At 39.8% G+C, this 4,913-nt stretch overlaps 1 pseudogene; it reads right to left on the bottom strand.

Moving 5' to 3' along the window:
• Nucleotides 1-757: 757 nt before the first annotated feature.
• Nucleotides 758-1,664, bottom strand: LOC138176531 (glutamate--cysteine ligase regulatory subunit pseudogene; annotated as a pseudogene).
• Between the last annotated feature and the right edge of the window lie 3,249 nt (nucleotides 1,665-4,913).

Here is a 4,913-nt window from a genome sequence, read left to right as displayed (position 1 = left end):
AAAATGTACTCAGCTTATTGGGAAGTCAAATCAGATGGGCATCAAACTACTCAGGATGATTCAAGAGGTGTAAAGATTTCCAGGAACTGATTGTTGTTTTCCAAAAGAGGTCACTCATTTGTGATTAAAAATGTTACCAGTTTCTTTGCAGTTCCATTGGTTTGTTCTCGTAGGAAACACAAGTGAGACAAAATATGGCACAAGAATAAGGTTAAATCGCTATAGCTTAACTGTAAGGGTCATAGTGCTAGGGAAAAAAATTTATCCATGTATTGAAAAGAAAAAAGATACCTATAGTATAGCAGAATCCAGCTACTATATTTACTTTGAGATGTAGTTTCAATCAGTGATGGGAAGAATATTCTCTAATTTCATCTACTGTACTTAAACATTCTTGAAGTCTTAAGAATTAAGTAATTAAAGAATTTTTCTTGGTAAATAAAAATATAGATAAATATGCTTCTATATATGTATCTATATCTATCTATCTCTCTATATAATCTTACTCTGATGCCTATGGCCAAAATTTTCTTGATTTATATTAGTCATAAAAATAAGACTATATTGTAGGTATTTTATTTATAGACAATTTCTATTAGAAAACAATAGTTTAATGAAAACAATACAATGTTTCATATATGACTGAATTGGTCTGGAGACTAAGAAGGAAGTACACAGTATTTGAAAACATACTGTGTCAAACTATGACTGGACTCTTTGCCTCACTGACACAATTTAATTTTATAACTTTTGGTTTTTATATCTTATGGATTTTTGACTTGGAAAAAAAATTGCATTTCTGTGGTTTAAAGTCAGTAGGCCACCCTCCAGTGAAAGATTTAGAATCCTTTCTTTTGGTCTGTATGATGTAGCCTTTTTATTTGATAATTCCTCTGCTTTTAACAATGACCAAATATTGAAGTACCTACAAGGGCACCCATTAACTTGCAAAAATGTTAGGAAGGCTCTCCTGAAGAGCTTGTTGGAAATTTGTTTCAGAAAGTAGCTTTTTGGGATCATTGTGCATAAACAGCTGCATGTCAAACTCCTTAGCAAATGCTATTAAATCAGGTGGCATCACACAGGAGGAGGTAAGATTAACTTGGTTATTATTTGGTTTCACTTGTGTTCACTGGTACAGCTACTACACCTGGGCTTTGTCTAGATCAGAGGTCTCTATGGACACAACACTTTTGTTTGGAACCAAATTCTCTAGTTCTTTGCAGTAAGGCTGTAGATGCTCCAAGGAAAGATTAACATTGTCTTTAACAGCCAGTGAAATGATGAACACAGGATCCAGCTGGACAATCCCCAGAACAGAGCAGGACATTTCAACCACTCTGCTCATTGATGAAGAGTTTAATCCTATAATAAACAGCTTTGCAGAAACTTTCATTTCTTCTCTTTTATCAGAATTTATCTTTTCTACAGCATGAGCTATGGTACATTCCAAGACATTTGGCAACTCAGAACTAGATCAGGGCTGATTTGGGGGCTCCATTACTTCAGAGTTTTATTTTTTAGTACAATCTCTCAGGTCCTCATGGTGGCTAGATGGTCACTTTTTCCATAGGCAGCCCCAGTTGATCAGGTTACCAGTCTGCAGGTGTAGGGTTCTGGGCAGATTGTAGTAGGAGGCCAGAGGTGAGGCTGTCTGTGCCCATAGCACCTGCTTTGAGGGGGCAGAGCCCAGGGAGGGTGGAGGTCTGGGCCACAAAGAGGGTCTCTGAGCATGACCATGTTGGAGGGGAGGGGAGTGAGGAGAAGGTCTGCAGGGAGGCCCTTCAGGGAGGTGGAGCAACAGCTGCAGCCTTTGGGGCTCTAACCATCACGGAGTACTTCCTTAGGACTCTGGGCCTGGCACAAAGGAGGAAATAATTTCTTCAGTGAGCTTTTGAACTTCCTTTTCCATCTTGTCAATTCTGCTTTTTTAGACACCTTTCTACTCATTGGCTTTTTGACCGCTTTTGTCCTTTGATTTAGTCTATTTTTTAAGGTTTTGATTTTTTCAATATTTGTTGGGGTCTTCTTTAGCAAACTGTTGATTCATTTTTCATGATTGTCTTGCATCCCTCTCATTTCCATGCCCCATTTTTCTTCTATGTCTTTACTTCATTTTCAGAATAATTTTTTAGTTCCTCCATGGTCTGTAGCCAATTCATATTTTTCTTGGAGGCTTTTGATGCAGGGCTTTTGACTTTGTTTGTCTTCTGGTTCTATGTTTTGATCTTCTTTGTCACCAAAGGAAGATTTGCTAGTCTGATTTTTTCCCCTCTATTTGCTTCTCTTTCCAGTCAATTACTTGACTTTTGAGGTCTTTGGCCAGGTAGGACTCTGCTTCGAGAATGGAAAATGGTATGTCCCAAATTTCTGGGGTTTTGCAAACTATTATCAGAGCTACTTCTAGGCACCTATCTCAAAACTGTGAGGACTCCCTCTCCACAGCTGCCACAAGCTCTGCTCTTCCAGCACTCCTCCTCACCCCAGGACAGCCACTGAAGACTGCAACATAGATCCAAGCAGGGCAAAGTAAGAGAATGTTGCCTCAGCACCAGCAAAGACATTTCTACAATTGCCCTCTGATAAGTCACTTGATTCCCCCACTATCTGTGGTCCTGTAGCTCCAGAAGCAGCTGCTGTACTGCTATTGCTGTTGATGCTGCTACTGCTTGTCCACCTCTGCCATCATGTGGGCAGAGGCCAGACCACTCTCTTCTCTCTCCTAGGTCTAACAGTATTTCCTCACTGACCTTTCACTTTGTCTTTGTTGTTTGGGGTTTGAGAAGTCTGTAAACTGTCACAGCTGCTAAGGATTCCGTCCCCAGAGGTGTTCTCTGGCCTGACTTGTGCTTGTGTGACCCTTGTGGGACTGCGCTCCACTCCCAGCCGGGTGTGATAGACCCTTTCTGTTGGCCTGGTAAGTTGTTTTCAATGGGAGATTTGTTTCACTCTGTCATTTTGTAGGTTCTGTAGCTTCTAAAATTTGTATAGAGTCATTTTTAAAAGGTATTGGATATAATTGTCAGATGAGATCAAGCAAGTTCCTGACTTTACTCTGGAGATCTTGGCCACAGCCCTTTTTTTCTACCTTGCAAGTTTTCTTTGTTCTCTACTTTGCACTTTTTACTATGTTCTTTTTCCCTCTTGCCCTACACCAGAAGGCAACGATTAAGTGTGAAAATATACATAGATAAGGGGCAATTAGGTGGAGCAGTGGGGGCGGCTAGGTGGCAGAGTGAATAGAGCACCTGCTCTGGAATCAGGAGAAACTGAGTCCAAATCCGGCCTCAGACACTTACCACTTACTAGCCGTGTGACCTTGGGCAAGTTGCTTAACCCCAATTGCCCTTCAAAAAAGTAAAAAAAAAAAAAAGAAAATATACATAGATATAGATACAGATATAGATGTATAAATATATACACACAGACACACATTTGTATATCACATTAAGCTTTAAGAATCCATACCATTCTGCAATCAAACATTCTCTCCTGGATAACCCACAGTTTGACTGGCACCAGGAAACCCTGAGATCAGATCTGGACTTAGACACTTACTAGATATGGGACCCTTGGCAAAGCACAAGCTCTGTTTGCCTTAATCACATCCAGAAAAATGGCAAAAAACCCCTCTAGTATCTTTGCCACGGAAACCCATGGAAATCATTGGCATGACACAAAAATGTTAGATACAACTTGAAAAACAAGAAAAAAAGGTCTCATTCTCCAGGTCTCCTCTCCTCCTATATCCTTATTGATTCCTGATCATAGAGGTTAAGATGAACATTGGAAAGATGAAAGTTAGTCCTTCATAAGGGTGTTGTGATTATTTTGCCTTGTGAAAAGTCAGGTTAAGAAAGGGAATCCTAGGAAGGGATGGTACTCAGGGTTTCTTGTGGACTCTCATGCTCTACAGGCCTTTATGGAAATTGCATATTTTAATTTTTTTTTATTTTTTGTTCTGCAAAATCTGGGTTAGAACTTCTGCCTCTTTGAAGATGACTACCCTACAGGTCACTCTATTAGAGGTCAGCATTGAAGACAACATTTAAAGGGAATGAGCATGGTGACCATTTCTGACCTAATCCCTCTTCTCCTTTTGAAGCTCAAATGCATCTAGGATAGAATAAAGTTTGCAGCTATTTGAAGCTTTGAACAATTTGACTTAAGCTTATCTTTTAGGATTTCATTCTTCTCTGGTAATTTCTATGCTAGTCAACTGGATTTATTTACTCTTCCTCATACCTGACATAGCCTTTGTACTCTGCCTACCTTTGCTTATATTACCTCCCATGCTTGGGATACCCTCCTCCATCCCTGTCTTTTAGAATAGTTAGCTTCCTTCAAAATACAGCTCAAGAGACACTTGCTAGATGAGACCTTTTCTGAGTACCTGGTCTTCTTAGGGTCTGGAATAGTCCCCTGTCTATAAGCCCTCTCCCTGAACAATGCACTCCCTTTATTCCTTTACATTTACTTTCCATTTGTTTCCTATTTAAAATCTCATACCCAGGCATTTCATTGGTATGTTAAACCCCTGGTGAGGAAGCACTCTCTCAGCTGTTGCAAACAAGTAACTATAGCATGGCTCATAATCTAAAAGAGTGTCCAGGGGCAATGGGGGGTGTAAAAAATTCATTATTGTGTAAGAGATGGGATTTGAACCCAGGGTACTCTGACTTTAAGGCATGATCTTTACCTGGGATGCCAGACTGTATCTGTCACAGGCCTACATTAAAAACGAGTTTCTGTTTATTTGTAGGCGTAAATGATGAGTGTTCAAGTAGATAGAGTGAAAGTTCCTTAAAGGCAGAGAGGAGGTACAGAGTAAGGAGAGGAAATGTTGTTTGTGAGAATAGAAAAAAGATAAGTTAGTGTCCCTGAATATGTATAGCTGAGTATATGGAGGATAA

The sequence above is a fragment of the Petaurus breviceps genome, unplaced genomic scaffold (assembly GCF_028583685.1).
Source record: "Petaurus breviceps papuanus isolate PSGF00001 unplaced genomic scaffold, PetGlider_PUasm1.0 89893, whole genome shotgun sequence".
Classification (NCBI taxonomy): domain Eukaryota; kingdom Metazoa; phylum Chordata; class Mammalia; order Diprotodontia; family Petauridae; genus Petaurus; species Petaurus breviceps.
Note: the sequence above shows the minus strand (reverse complement) of the source record. Positions and strands in the feature narration are given on the sequence as shown.